The following is a 16914-nucleotide window of genomic DNA, read 5'->3' as shown; positions in this document are numbered from 1 at the left end:
TCAATAATTTCTATTTTGTTGACTGGTATCACTCAGAATCTAGAACAGTGCCTATAATATAGCAGACACTTAATAAATATTGCTGAATAATAAATGAGTACAATAAAGGAAAGTATGAGTGTCATGAGAAGGTATTCATTTCATTTAGACTAATGTACACAATGTTTTTATCCAAATACATGTCTTTTATAACAAAATACCAATTATAAATTCTAACTATCATTCATGTATATGGTATTAATTTAGGCATTGTTTAAGTTTTTCTATAATTCCTTTTATTATAAATTACTTTTAAACATTTTAAAGTATTTACAATAGAATGACTTACTGCTAAAAAGATTAATATTTTTATACTAGAAGGGAGCCAACATCTAACAAAATGATTTATTCTCGATTCTATAAACTAGTTCACCTTAAAAAATGAAGACAAGATGAAATGTACCATTCTACCTGGATTTGATATTACCACATTCACTGAACTGGAATAGGCATCTTACTTTTCAGAAATAAAAGAAAAAAAATAAAAATAAAAGAGAAAGAGAGAAACGATCTAAAAAATCACCTTCTATGGCACATAGCTAAATATCTAGGGAAAAAAATTGTTTCAAATTTAGCATATCACAGTCCAAGGGACTTTGTGGCCTGACAAAAACTCTTATTTTGAAGAGGAATAATACTTTCATTTATACCTAAATAATGTTAAACCAAATGTTAACCTTTAAAGGTTAACATGATCATTTAAACAATTATTTAACAATATCATTTAAAAAAGATAAACAGACCCTGAGACAAGTTTTCATATTCAATCACATATCATTTGGAACTCCAATAACTAGAGTCAACATGATCCTCTAAAGGATTAAAAAAAGTAAAGTTGCTACAGTATTTTTAATAAAATGAGTTTGTTACAAACAATCTATGTGTAAAATGGAACATTTTTCACAAGTCCTTTAATTTCTCCTGATACAAACACAAGTTATTGGAAGAAATTAAGAAAACAGTCATGAAGTAACAATATGACCTGCATGACTATACTTTGAAAACCTAAGAATATTGACCAGATGTAATCAGGACTCCCAAAATCCATATGTTCTCTCCCCTAATTAAGAAACTTAGAAGTCATACTAATCAAAGGAGAGGGCAAAAACAAATCTTCAGATATAAAATGCAGTTCAATATAATATCTATTAATAACTACATCCAAACTAAGTTTTCATATACATAAAAAACCTAAGAATTTTCTCAGCTCTCCACCATCTAATTATGTAGACATTCCTCAAAGTACCTACAAAACAAAATTAAAATTACTACTAAATATTTTTCAACCATTACATACATTAAAGAAACATTATTGTTCATTTTAAAACTATACCTTCTGAGTGTTAACAGTAAATGTTAAATGTAATCATTTCCTTCTGGTTAATTATATTCTTCCAGAAACAAAATGCAGAATTCCTTAGATAGATTTTTTACATTTACAGGACAATGGACCATCAACCAGTAACTATGTTTACTGATAAAAGATATTAAGTTAAAAAAAAATTTTTTTTAAATCAATTTATCCCAAACATTTAAAATTAGCTTATTTTTAAATAGTCACTGCAAAACAAAAGACAGAAATACATAAAAGATAAAGGAAAGATCACAGGAAACTCACCTCCTAGAAAACATAATTCCTTATTACTATTTCTCCACCATCTCTCAAGATATTTTATACAAATGTAAATAATCTTAGATTAAAGGAATCGTTCATACATCCTATTCTACAGCATACTTCGCTTAATTTTTTTTCTTTTTTTTTGCGGTATGTGGGCCTCTCACTGTTGTGGCCTCTCCCGTTGCGGAGCACAGGCTCCAGACGTGCAGGCTCAGCGGCCATGGCTCACGGGCCCAGCCGCTCCACGGCATGTGGGATCTTCCCGGACCGGGGCACGAACCCGTGTCCCCTGCATCGGCAGGTGGACTCTCAATCACTGCGCCACCAGGGAAGACCTACTTTGCTTAATTTGACATTAGGTAAAGAACATCTTTTATGTTAGCCGACATACATCTATGTATGTCATTATTTTTAAGGGCTCCAGTGTATTACATTCTATGTATTACCATAACTAAATCATTTTTCCCATTAATAGATATTTTATTTGTTTCCATTTTTTAAATGAAATATCTCAAATACAATGAACAGGACACACCACACTTCTTCACTAAAATGCCCCTTACCCCCAAATTCTTCTCCACAATACAGAAATTCATTTATTCAAATTATTATTATTTTAATTAATTAATTAATTTTTTGCGGTACGCAAGCCTCTCACTGTTGTGGCCTCTCCCGTTGCGGACAGGACGCGCACAGGCTCCGGACGTGCAGGCTCAGCGGCCATGGCTCACGGGCCCAGCCGCTCCGCAGCATGTGGGATCTTTCCGGACCGGGGCACGAACCCGCGTCCCCTGCATCGGCAGGCAGACTCTCAACCACTGCGCCACCAGGAAAGCCCTATTCAAATTATTTTTAAGAGCCTATTATGTTCTACTCACTGTTCTAGGCAATCTAAGTTCCATGAGTGTAGGTACTGATTCTATTTTATTCATTGCTTTGTTTCCAGTGTTTAGTGGAGTGTCTGGTACATAGTAGACTTTCATATATGCGCTGAATGAATGGATGATCATCCTTGTTCATTCATCCTTCCTCACTTCTACAATTATCTCCCTTTTTTTAAGTTTTAACTTTGAAATTAGTTCTTTCATTTTTTTTTTGCCCTACAAAGTAATGAGCCTATAAACGTCTTCACCACTCAGCATTCAGGATCTCTACTGGGAGTCAAGAAAATAAATATGGAGGAAAAAAAGTAGTGTTATAATGTTACCTCTTGGAAACTCTGCTCAGCTGTGTTTAAAATTCTCAAAGTTCCTTTTTTGAACTTCAAAACATCATCCAAAGGAAACGTGAATCTAACAGCTGGTTGTAGGTCTTCCTTTGGTCTTGCTAACATTTCAGTGGAAAAAGAGCAGTATCCAAAAGGCCCAGCTGGTGCACCCAGAAAAACCTTAAAAATCCAACTAAACTGAAAAATTATGACTGAATTCACAAAAGATTAATTTTGCTTTTCCAGAAAAAATACTCTGAGAGAGGGAAAAATACCACTGAAACATCAAAACACACCAAAATGTTTTTATTCCAATCAAATTTTGGTCTTTTAAATTATTATGAAATAGATCTGCTGAGAAACCTCTAGACATACTAATTCTGTTTTCTATCATCTGGAAATCCAGGTACTATAGGGATTAAATTAGAATCATAAGCCTGGAAAGAACCTTGAGACACATATAGAGTTCATCCTGCTGCATTTTACTCACTTACACTTAAGCCTTTTTACATGCATAAGAAATATATCCACAACAAAAATTTATCCAACTCAAGGTAGAGGTGGAGATAGGAGATTAAGTCAGAGTTAAGGAAGGAGTTTGGACAAAAAGATATAAGTCATTCAAAGGATGTTGTTATTGGAAAAGACTGTTTTGGAGAGTGTCATGATCCAACTTCCATTTTAGTATGATCACTCCAAAATTCATGCTTGAATGTTAAATGCATGTGTTAAATACACATGCTTGAATGGAACATGCTTGTCGATTATGGCCATGTATTTTGCCTCTTAACTGGTTAGGATGACATGCAAAAATCTTAGCGTGAGAGGATGCTGGTTTGGATCAGATTGTGAACATCTCTTCAGCTTCAAAAAGTATATGCTACCAGTTTGTTGTGTTTTCATAAACACACCTTATTATTCTCATTAGATTGTAAGCTCTTCAGAAATAGTATCATGGTTTTATTACTCTTTATATCCCCAATACACAGTAAGTATTCAATAAATATTCTCTTTATATCCCTTAGAATACACAACAGGTATTCAATAAATATTCACTGATATCAGTGAAAATACACATACTCATGTAGCCCATTCAAAGAGAATTTCATTGCCTCAAATATCTTTAAATGTTAAAAAATATATAAAAATACATGACCACAGTTGAACAGACATTTGCACACCAATGTTCATAGCAACATTATTCACAACTGCCAAAAGGTAGAAACAGCCCAAATGTCCATTGACAGATACATGGATAAACAAAATGTGGTACATGCATAAAACAGAATATTAGTCTTAAAAAGAATGAAATTCTGATACATGATACAACATGGATGAACCTTGAAGACACTATGCTAAGTGAAAGAAGTCAATCACAAAAGGACAAATGTTGTATGATTCAACTCACATAAGGAACCTAGAGTAGTCAAAATCAGAGACAGAATAGTGATTAAAGGGCCTGGGGGTCAGGGAGAATGCGGAGTAAAGTTTTTTTTTTCTTTTCATTATTTTGACTTTTTTTTACTGAGGTTTAGTTGATGTACAATACTATATAACATAGTGTATATGTTATACATATACACTATGTATAACATAGTGATTATGTTATATAATATAGGTGTATAACACAGTGATTCACAATTTTAAAGATTATACTCCACTTGTAATTATTATAAAATATCAGCTATATTCCCTGTGCTGTTCAATACATCCTTATAGCTTATTTTATACATAGTAGTTTGTACCTCTTAATCCCCTAGACCCTATATTGTCCCTCCCCTCCACCGTCCCTCTCCCACTAGTAACCACTAGTTTGTTCTCTATATCTGGGAGTCTGTTTCTTTTTGTTATATTCACTCGTTTATTTTTTAGATTCCACATATAAGTGACAACATTTAGTATTTGTCTTTCTCTGATTTATTTCACTTACCATAATATCCTCCAACTCCATCCATGTTGCTGCAAATGATAAAATTTCATTCTTTTTTATGGCTGAGTAGCATTCCACTGTGTCTGTGTGTGTGTGTATGTGTGTGCGCGTACGTGCACACGCATACTGTTTCTTCTTTATCCATTCTCCTGTTGATGAACACTAAGGCTGCTTCCATATCTTAGCAATTGTAAATTATGCTGCTATGAACATTGCGGCGCATGTATCTTTTCGAATTAGTGTTTTCGTTTTTTTGGATATGTACCTAGGAGTAGAATTGCTGGGTCATATGGTAATTCTATTTTTAGTTTTTTGAGAAACCTCCATACTCTTTTCCACAGTGGCTGCACCAATTTATAATTCCCACCAACAATGTACGAGACTTCTCTTTTCTCCACATCCTCACCAATATTTATTTGTATTCTTTTTGATGATAGCCATTCTGACAGGTTTGAGGTGATATTTCATTGAAGTTCTGATTTGCATTTCTCTGATAATTAACAATGTTGGGCATCTTTTCATGTGTCTGTTAGCCATCTATATGTCTTCTTTGGAAAAATATCTATTCAGATCACCTGCCCATTTTTTATAGGGTTGTTTGTATTTTTGATGTTGAGCTGTATGAGCTATTTATATATTTTGGATAGCAACCCCACGTTACAGGGGCTGGGGGTCAGGAAGAAGAGGAAGTTAATATTTAATAGGTACAGAGTTTTATTCAGAATGATGAAAAAGTTCTAGAGATGGACAGTGGTGATGTTTGCACAACAATGTGAATATACTTAACACTACTGAATTATACACTTTCAATGGTTAAATGGTAAATTTTGTTATATATTTTTTACCATAATAAAAAAGGAGAAAAATATATAAATCATATTACTTTATGAATGACTTGTCCAAATAATACCTTGCAATCACAGAATTCTAATTGTTCTTAACATTCAATTATTAAGAAAAATGTAGTTTAAATTATTACCCAGTTTTATACTGAAGTATCTGGCTTTTTTAAAAACAAACACAATACCCCCCACAAAAACAAAAAAAAAACCGAAGAAACAAAGACAAAAAAATCCTTGAGGGGCTTCCCTGGTGGCGCAGTGGTTGAGAGTCTGCCTGCTAATGCAGGGGACACGGGTTCGAGCCCCGGTCTGGGAAGATCCCACGTGCCGCGGAGCAACTGGGCCCGTGAGCCACAACTACTGAGCCTGCGTGTCTGGAGCCTGTGCTCCGCAACAAGAGAGGCCGCGATAGTGAGAGGCCCGCGCACCGCGATGAAGAGTGGCCCCCGCTTGCCACAACTAGAGAAAGCTCTCGCACAAGAAACGAAGACCCAACACAGCAAAAATAAATAAATTAATAAACTCCTAACCCCCAACATCTTCTAACAACAACAAAAAAAAAAAACCTTGAAGAAAATAAAGTTATTTTGATCTCAGCCATACCCATAATGCATTTAATCTAACTCTGTAAATCCTTTGCTTTACAACAAAAATACTAAATGTGGCCATAATCAACATATCCATATGTCCCTAACATTCACACATAAATTCATACCCATCTTCTCAGCAGAAGCTTGTCTTTGCTCAATGTTTTTGCAATTCAGTTTTTATCGTATTTTGTTCTATTCTTTTTTTTGCAGGTAAAGACTATGCATGCAAAGACTATACTTTGTGCAACATTTTCAGGGTTGTTAATAAGCATCTAATAAGGAGCTACATAACGTCAAATAAAATGATAAACTGGGAATTCTTAAAAGTAATTAACACTTTGTATGCTAATTATTTCCTAAATTTTGGGAAATGTGTAAGAAAATAAGTTAAAGTTTACATTTACATTCATCTGATTACATACAAAAGCTGACTCAACTGCTACAGAATATAAAAGCAATAATATTTTGCTGCTGGTTTTTATAAGTGATTCATATTCAAATAAACCTAACTGAAATTCATGGAATTATAACATCGTTAAAATACAAACTTCCCAGTTCATCAATCTACAACCCTTCAATACAATATACCACATATACATCAATTCCTATTCTGTGATTATGTCAAAGAAATTATATTGATTTAACACATAGCTAAGTTCACCAATAATACTGATCTAATTCATAACTCATTTAACATGATTCATTTATGAGTCTTGACCTTAATTTACCAACTAAAATTTAGTATTAAATTTTAATACTGGTTTATTATTCTTTCTCTGATAATTATCAAACCAGAAAATTTTCAGTACTGAATAATTTTCTAAGATCTGCCCATAAAACCATTACTGTACGCTGAAGTCTCCTTTTAAAATAAAGTCATCTAAGATAAAAAGAACAAAAGCAAAGAAATAGGTACATTCAAGTGTTTGGACTCCCTAACATACTGCCCTATGTATATTCTTTCTAGAAGTAGCTATTGGGTTGGCCATAGGGTGCCTTTGGTTTTTAAGTAAAAATAAAAGATATGTTTTCATTTTCACCAAGAACTTCATTGACCAACATATTCACCCTTTTGTTCCACTGCCTTCTGCCATTTTTCAGGCAACTTCATAATTCCATCTTCCCAAATCTTTTTATCATTTTGAGCAAAGAACTGTTCCAGGTGCCTTTTACAGTCTTCCAGGGAATTGAAACTTTTTCCATTAAGAGAACTTTGTAAAGACCGAAATAAATCGCAATCCGAAGGTGCAATGTCTGGTGAATACGGTGGATGAATCAGAACTTCCCAGCCAAGCTCTAACAGTTTTTGCCTGGATATCAAAGAAACATGCGGTCTTGCATTATCCTGATGGAATATTATATGTTTTCTGTTGACTAATTCTGGACGCTTTTCGTAGAGTGCTGCTTTCAGTTGGTCTAATTGGGAGCAGTACTTGCTGGAATTAATCGTTTGGCTTTCCGCAAGAAGCTCATAATAGAGGACTCCTTTCCAATCCCACCATATACACAGTATCACCTTCTTTGGATGAAGACCGGCCTTTGGTGTGCTTGGTGGTGTTTCACTTCGCTTGCCCCACGATCTCTTCCATTCCACATTATTGCACAGCATCCACTTCCATCGGCCGTCACAATTTGTTTTAAAAACAGAACATTTTCATTACGTTTCAGTAGAGAATCACATGCAGAAATAGTCAAGAAGGTTTTTTTCGGTTAACTTATGTGGAACCCAAACATCAAAGTGATTCACATAACTAAGCTGGTGCAAATGATTTTCAGTGCTTATTTGGATATTTTGCGTATGTTGGCTATCTCCTGCATGGTATAATGTTGACTGATCTCAGTTAATGTCTCGATTTGATCGCTATCAACTTCAACTGGTCTACTCGACCATGGAGCACCGTCCAGCAAGAAATCTCCAGCACGAAACATCACAAATCACTTTTGACATGTTCGATCAGTCACAGCACCTTCTCCATACACTGCACAAATCTATTTATTGCGTTTCAGTTGTGTTTTTACCTTTCTTGAAATAATAGAGCATAATATGCCAAAAATGTTGTTTTTCTTCCATTTTCAATATGAAAATGGCTACACAAAAATTCACCAATTTTGATGTCTTTTTTTAAATGCACATTGATATGAGAGCTGTCATATACAATCTAACAAAATTATTTTGAATGAAGTTAAAGACAACTAAGCACTACTAGAGCCATCCTATGGAAAAAACCGAATGAACCTTTTGGTCAACCCAGTATTTCAAGCGAAAATAAATTCTTCAATCCATACTTTCCCTACTTTCCCAATGAATTATATTAAGCAAAAATTAAGTAAGCTAGTGTAGAGAGTCCTCCCATTAAAAAAAAAAAAAAAAAAAAAACCTAGAGATTTACTTTTCCTTATTACATTCCTCCTACTATATATTCCTTAAAAAATATTCTGGATTTGGTGTCCAAAAGATCTAACCAGTAAAACTCACATATTTATATAAGTTTTTTAGCAATTTAACATTCAGATTTAGATTCAACAAAAACCTCCTAGACTATATGAGGAAATGAATTACAACCACAACTTTACAACATGAGTATTAATGATCTTATGTCAAAGGAAAATTAGACTTGGAGAGACAAAATAATTTGATTTTACAATGATCTCACGACGAGTAACTAGTGAATTCAAGGACTGGAATCCAGACATTACTACTGATGCTGAAAGGAACTAGGAGGAGAAGTAACACCGGTGCATGCCAAATACGAGCCGGGCACCTTGCATGCATTTCCTCAGTTAGTTCTTACCAGTGCTCTGTAAGGTAGGCACTATCTTCATTTTGAAGATGAGGAAACTGAGGTAAGAAATGATTTGACTTCATCAAGGTTTGTACAGCTAGTCAGCAGCTAAGACAGGACAGAAACCATGAGATTACACATTGATGGATTCTGTCCTCAAACCACTACTTGTGATCCAAGGAGGAAAGTTCATTTGATGTATTTTATTTTTGTGTTTGGTTTGGTTTGGTTTGATTGGGTTTGGTTTTTAATTCTACAGAGAGGGGAACAATTTCACTAAATCCATTTTAACAAGATTTCTAAATCCTGTCTATGTTACTAATCCCTGTAGTGTCGCTATCATAAGTCTGCCAGACAGACAAATGATAACAATGAATATTCTCTCCCGTTACAAATCCTCCCCCGTCCTTTCTCATCTGCTTCTGCTCTTCCTCTAGATCAGGGGTCCCCAGCCCCCGGGCCACGTACTGGTACCAGTCTGTCAGTGGAAAAACTGTCTTCCATGAAACCAGACCCTGGTGCCAAAAAGTTTGGGGACCATTGCTCTAGATCACTCAAAAGAATATGGATACCTAGAGGTCTATTATTCAGGAGCAAAGGTCAATAATTATCAAATACTGGCTAGGGCATGGGGGATTCATACATATTTCACAGTTTTCAAATTTTGCTACATGGAACCAAAGGGTTGTAGGAGGTATTCCTTCCTAATACCAGTAAATGAAGAAGTGCCAGGTAGGTTTCATTTGTAAAAGTAACCACCATAACTCTTTCATTCATTATACCAAGCTTGAGGTAAGAAAAATGCTTAAGTATTTTAAAAAATCAAAGTTTTAAAATTCTTACTCTAAAATATGTAAGAGGTAGAGGTGAGGTAGGTGACAGTTTGTTGTATTTTTTAAAATGAGTTCCTCATCTTTTTTCTTTCTGATCACATATTTATGATGTGAATCCTACTAAAAAAAATTTAAAACTAAAAAGAACTCGCATATTCCCTGTTGCTGCTGGATTACAGATGTCAATCATATCCAGTTGATTGATGCTGCTGCTGAGTTCAGATATGTCCTTACTGATTTTCTGCTACATCTGTCCATTTCTGACAGAGGAGAGTTGAGGTATCACCTACTACAATTGTGGACCGATCCACTTCTTTTTGCAATTCTGTCGGTTTTTGCATCACATATTTTGACGACCTGTTAGGTGCATATACATTAAGGATTGTTAAGTCTTCTTAAAGAATTATCATTATATAATGCTCCTATTTATCCTTGAAAATCTTCCTTGCTCTGCAGTCTGCTCTGTCTGAAACTAATATAGTTACATCAGCTTCCCTTTGATTAGCATTAGCATGGTATATCTTTCTCCATCCCTTTAATTTTAATCTATATGTGTCTTCATATTTAAAGAGAGTTTCTGTACACAACATATAGTTGGGTCTTGACTTTTGATCCAATCTGACAGTCTGTCTTTTAGTGGATTTAAACCACTGCTATTTAAAGCAACTATTGATATACTTGGGTTAATATCTACCATATTTGTTACTGTTTTCTACTCACTGCTTTTGTTCTTTGTTCCTGTTTATGTCTTCCACTCTTTTTCTGTCTTTTGTGGTTTTAATTGAGCACTTTATGATTCCATTGTGTCTCTTTTCTTAGTATGTCAATTACACTTTTTTAAACTTTTTTTTAATGGTTGCCCTAGAGTTTGCATTATACATTTCCAAATAATCCAAGTCCACTTTCAAATAACACTATACCACTTCATATGTAGTGCAAGTACTTTATGAAAGAATATTCCTAATTTCTTCCTCCCAACCCTTGTATCACTGTCATCATTCATTTCACTTATATATGAGCTATAATCACTGAATACATTGTTGCTACTATTATTTCAAACAAATTATGTTATCTGTTAGATCTATTAAGAAAAATAAAAGTTTTTATTCAAGCTTCACTTATTCTTTATCTAATCTTCTTCTTCTTTAAGGCAGATACAAGTTTCTGGCCTATATAATTTCCCTTCTCTGAAGAACTTTGTTTAACATATCTTGCAAAGCAGGTCCACTAGCAACAAATTCTCTAAATTTTTGTTTGCCTGAAAAAGTCTTTACTCTCCTTCACTTTTGAAGGATAATTTTACAGGATACAGAATTCTAGATTGTTAGTTTTTCCTCTCAACACTTTAAATATTCACCCCACTCTCTTCCTGTTTTCATAGTTTCTGAAGAGAAGATCTCTGTACCTAAGGTAATTCTTTCTCCTTTGGTTTCTTTCAAGATTATTTTCTGTATCTTTGATTTTCTGCAATTTGAATATGATATCCCTAGATAAAGCTTTCTGGGCACTTATCTTGCCTGGCATTCTCTGAACCTCCTAGATCTGTGGTTTAGAGTCTGACATTAATTTGGGGAAATTCTCTGTCATTATTCTTGTTTCTTTTTCTCCTTCTGGTATTTTCATTATGCTTATGTTGTACCTTTTGTAGTTGTCCTACAGTCCTTGGATATTTTTTCTTTTTTTCTTTTTTCCAGTCTTTTTTCTCTTTGCTCTTCAGTTTTAGAAGTTTCTACTGACATATCCTTAAGCTCGGAGAAATTCTTTCCTCAGCCATGCCCAGTCTAATAATGAACCCATCAAAGCCATCCTTCATTTCTGTCATAGCTTTTTATCTCAAGCACTTCTTTTTTATCCTTTATTAGATTTTCTATCTCTCTACTTATATTATTCATCTGCTCTTGGTTGTCTACTTTTTCCATTAGTGCTCTTGGCATATTAATCATAGTTGTTCTAAATTCTTGGTCTCATAATTCCAATATTCCTGACACACCTGAGTCTGATCCTGATGCTTGCTCTGTCTCTTTAAACTGTGGTTTTTGCTTTTTAGTATAGTCTGCCTTGTAATTTTTTTGTTGGAAGTCAGACATGATGTACTGGGTAAAAGGAACTGTAACAAATAGGAATTTACTAATGTGGTTAAGGTGTGGAGGGGAGTAGAAGCAGTCTACAGTGCTATGGTTAGGCCTGCGCCCACCGAGCTGTGAACTTCACAAGTTCTTTTCAGTCCTATGCTCCCCTCCTAGGTGGAACAGGATGGCTACAGGGGACTGGAATGGGATATTTCTCTCCCCACCATGTGGAAGGCTACAGTTGGGTATTTCCCTTCCTCCAGGTCAGTTAGTCTCTGATAACACCTTAATAGATTAGGCCCTGGTAAAATACTTTCTCTTGATAGCAGATCTTGTTAAGAAAAACAAGATGCCTTGGCATATTTCAAAATGGTTACTCTTCCCTCCCCCCGCAGGAAGCACCAGGCGCTCCTTCTCAGATATTCAGTGTGAGGACCTGGTAGAGCTCCTAGAAGCAAAATAATGAAAGTATGGGGGGCTCCCTATGACTGGGTCCCCCTGGAGTTTTTACCTCAGGCTTGTCCACATGGAGTCTCCCCTAATTTGTTAATCACACTTTAGATTTTCCTACCCACTAGTGGTTCCCTTGGAGGTTTTTGCTAGGGTAAGTTGTCAATTCTCTATATCTGCCTGTTGGTCTCTCTCATTTGAGAGCAGTGGTTTGCCCTGTGGCCTTACTTCTCTGATGGATCTAAGAAGAGTTGTTGATTTTTCAGTTTGTTCAGTTTTTTACTTGTGGTTAGGATGGAGTGATGACTTCTAAGCTCCTTACATGCCAGATCAGAAACAAAACAAAACAAAATCCATTTTCAGTTTTTACCTTTTAACTAACTGATAGAGTGATATATAACACTCTTATGATATTAGGGAGAGAAGAAACAAATGGAAATCTAAATTTGTCTCAATGGCACATGAATTACCTAAAATATGATTATTCATAGTGTTTACCCTATAAATAATACCAAAATGCAAATTATTAAACAATACACTTCATCATTTCTTTCTGAAACAATGAAAACACATAGATGAATATCGTAGGTTATCGTTTAGATCCCGCATCATTATTACAAACTAAAATATTTCCTGAATAAACACTTGATTAAATTTCCATAAGAGCTTTTAAAAAAATCTATCAATAAGTACTGCAATGCACTGGTTACCCCTACTGTTCAATTGCAGAAAAATAAAGCCTGTTTCTTATTCCTAAAGTAGCATTATAATGTCTTCTAAACAAATGTAAGTTTTAAGATTCTTCCTCTGAGGGAAAAGAAAAATCAGTAGAAAGCTAAGATTTGTATGTGAAATTTGACATTTGGATTCCAATTCCCAACATTTTCTATTGCCATGAAATTAACCTTTATCAAAATTACTTTACTTAGAAAATCTTAGTCAACTGTGCTATCTGCTGTTCTTATAAGCAAGAAATACAACTAATTTTTTTCCCCAAATCACACTGTAAAACAGCTCATTACTTTTTATATCTCCGACTTAAATTGTATTCAACTTGAGTTTTAACATACTTAATAAGCCTCCAAACACAGCAAGAATATCAGAATGGCCAAACCCAAGGGAACATATTAGCAGTATCTTCGCTTTACATAAATGTAAATTTTATTATTATTTCCACATCTGTGGTGCATTAGATACAACAGACATTTCTGAGCCCTTTGTACAGTGAACAGATGGTGAACCATTACAAAATTAGGAGCAAGCATTACATCTTAAGGAATTAATAATGTTATTTATATTAATAATTATGAATAATGTTATTATTAATTACAAAATTAGGAGTGAGCATAACATCTTAAGGAATTATTAATAATGTGATTATCCTTCATTCAGAGGATAACTACAGAGTTGCACATATAATTTTCCTAGGAGGATCATGAGGAATTAGAGTGAAATATACGGAGAATGGTAATAGGGAGAGCCACAAAAAGAACTGGGAAAAGAGACCACACAGTAACAAGTGAAAGATTATATAAACACTCCTAGAAAAAAGAAAATCTACCCAAAAAAGGATTGTCAAATGAGGATGAAGATGGATGCTTGTGAAAAATGGAAAAGAGTGCTCTAAAAGTTTCACTTTTAATTTGCTGAATATAAAATATATTCCTGAGACCCCACATTCCTGAAACCCCAAAACGAAGTCAATGTCTAAGTAAAACTGAGACTTAGTACTTGACATAGTTTCTAGCTAAAGTAATAACCAACAAAATGGATCCAATTATGGCAGTTTACAAGAGATAAATGAAAACATCAAAAGCAAAAGCAAAAAATATTAAGACTATCTAGTCATGTCAGGTGGTTGGTTATATATGTCAAAAGAAACTATTCAGCTGAGAATGGCTATGTAAAAGGGACAAGATAGCCTAGCAGACAGAGCACAGAACATAGTCCTGCTCCAAAAAACTGTTGTATGATTTTTTGAAAGTCATCGTAAAATCTCTAGAGCTGAAATAATATAGACTCAGTGGAATCTTTTGAGGAATAACGATATGACATAAATAAATAATACAGTTTCTTCTGGGTGAGAAAACACTACCTAAAGAGAAAAGGGTTTTCTAACCTTTTAAAAGAGAACATTTTGATTTATTTACAAAGTTACTTAAATATTAAGCGTGAAAAATGGCTTACCTTTCTTCCCCTAGAACATAAGATGACGAAATCACATATTTCCAATGGAAGATATTACTGCTTGAATCTGGGTCACTAAAATTACCAACTGTTTAAAATGAGACAAAAGAAAGCAGTAACATTAATTATCTACAACTATACATTTTCTTTGTTGTTAACATGAAACTTACTTACACGAAACCTCAAGGCCCCTCAGGCCTTGAAGAGATACATGTCCCTAGGTTTGAACTCTCCAGGGAAATCTTTGAAGCAAAGATTGGACAAATAGTTAAAACTATTTAAACAATTCCTGTTCACGAAATGTAAATGGTTTTCTTAACTAAAAAAATTTTTTTAGTATTTACTGTTATCACCTTACTTTAATCCTTTTTCCCTAAAAAGGAAAACATTAAAGTCCAGCTAATATAAAAAGGCCTCACTGCTTTGTTTTGTTTTGTTTTTTAAAAAGGGGTGTGGGGAGAGGAATATTCAAACAGCTTCAAGGACAAAAAGCATGTTCTAGACCAGCTCTTATTTACAGTTCCTCATCTAGAATTCAACTAACATCCAACTGCAGCAATCAGCCAAGCTTGGCAAATTAAAATAACAGTAATTTTGACAGATTATCTTCTATAAATATTCAAATATGGACGTTTGTGTGCATGCAAGGGTCTCTATATGCCAATCAAAATGCTTTGTTTAGGATCCTAAAATTGAGCATTTTTTCACCCCTCATTTCTGTAGGGGTGCCCTGAATCCTTAACTTTCATTTTAACTCTTTCACCTCAACCGATAAAGAGGCCAATTATTTCAATTCCGTGACCTGAATTGTATTATCTACAGCCTGAATTTAAAAAATTTAAGAGTAACATTCATAAAAAGAACCAAAAGACAGAAACAAAGAACCTAGGATCTTAAAAATCTAGATCTGTAAAGACAAAAGGAAAAGATCCAGGAATTGGGGTTAGTGGGGATGAGGGAGGTAGGCAGAGGATCTTGAAGGATGGCAACTGAATAACTTTTTAGTCATGTGATCAGGTATGCCTTGGTAAAGTAAAATCCAAATGTAAAGAGAATTAACAACTTCATAAATTTGGGCTGTATGCAAAGTTCAATTAAGGTAGATTACCATTTATTTGGCTCAAGGAAAGAAGATCCTCTGCTTTGATGACAACCTGAAGTACATCAAAGTGTCAAAAGTAGAAAAATGCATTTAGTATGAAATTCAAACCAAATTTTTAAAATCCATAGATAACCCTATTTAATCAAGAATAATGGCTTTAATGAACACAAGCTATCTGATGCATGAATTTTCTAATTGTCTTCCTAGCCTATCTCCCATTAGTTTCCCTTAAACATATACACAATCACTGAAAAGCCTCAGATGTTCCAGGAAAACTACAAGTGATTGGCATGCCTCTGCGTCTAGAGCAGCATCAAAATTATGGAAGAAAAGTCAACCTATTCTGAGGCACTGCCCTTCTAGTGCCACCTGGAAAGGAATGGCTATAAATACCTCTACTAAAATTGCTCAAAATATTTCTAGAAAGTGGCCTTGCAAGAAACTCTTACTTAATGATCCACTCCTTTCAACCACCCAAAACCAGGTCCAACAATGGATCCAAGCCAGACCAGTGGTTTGTTCTCAAAGCAGGAAAGAGAGAAGAAAGTTTGGTCTAGGGACTAGGAGTTTCAGCCTCCACTGGGCGCTTCTTAGAAATGCAGAATCTCAGGCCCTAACCACTGACGTACTGAATCAGAATCTGCATTTTAACAAGATTCCCAAATAATTCACATACATATTAAACTTTGAGAAGCTCTGCAGGAAGAAGAATATTAGAATGAGAGAGAAGGTATAATCTTCTGTTCAAAGATTAGTTCCACTCTAGGCCACTGTTTGGCCAATAAGCAACCAATTTTTAACCTCTGCTTTATCAGTACTCCTACAATGTTTGTATTTTGAATAAGGGATCTTGAAAAACAGAAATCCCTTTAGAGTCAAAGGAATGAGTAATGGACTCTCAGTTCCCAAGAAAGGCTGTGAGCACGCAGTCCTGTCTCATGCCCCCAAATCACATTAGCTAGACAAGTAATTCAAAAATAATAATAATAACTCCTTTCATTCTAAATCCTAGACACTAAGAGCATGCAGGATCCCTGTAGCTAAGAAAGAGACCAAGAGAGGAGGAGAAGGCTATATGTGCTGGTTATTCAGCTACAGTCTCTCAGCAGCAAATCCACCCTTTAATACTCAGCTCAGTAACGCTGAAAATAGAACTCTGGAAACTACTTTTCTCTTTTGCCAGCTAGCTTCCTCATACTGCCAATAAGAACACTAAAAGGAGAAACTTGCTTTTTCCACTCAGCATTGCTCTAGCACAGGCCCT

At 34.7% G+C, this 16914-nt stretch overlaps 1 protein-coding gene across 4 annotated transcripts in view; it reads right to left on the bottom strand.

The window, feature by feature from the left end:
* Window positions 1-16914, bottom strand: part of FUT8 (fucosyltransferase 8) — a 317460-nt gene that overhangs the window by 181257 nt on the left and 119289 nt on the right. For 3 of the 4 annotated variants that reach the window (XM_029238548.1, XM_029238546.1, XM_029238545.1), the window contains one exon: window positions 14549-14636. The exons of the other annotated variant lie outside the window; for it this stretch is intronic. The gene's annotated coding sequence lies outside the window, so the exon portion shown is untranslated. The remainder of the gene's footprint in view (window positions 1-14548; window positions 14637-16914) is intronic. 4 annotated transcript variants of the gene reach the window in all.

Source organism: Monodon monoceros, unplaced genomic scaffold (assembly GCF_005190385.1).
Source record: "Monodon monoceros isolate NGI ecotype Baffin Bay Population unplaced genomic scaffold, NGI_Narwhal_1 Super_Scaffold_21, whole genome shotgun sequence".
Taxonomy (NCBI): domain Eukaryota; kingdom Metazoa; phylum Chordata; class Mammalia; order Artiodactyla; family Monodontidae; genus Monodon; species Monodon monoceros.
Note: the sequence above shows the minus strand (reverse complement) of the source record. Positions and strands in the feature narration are given on the sequence as shown.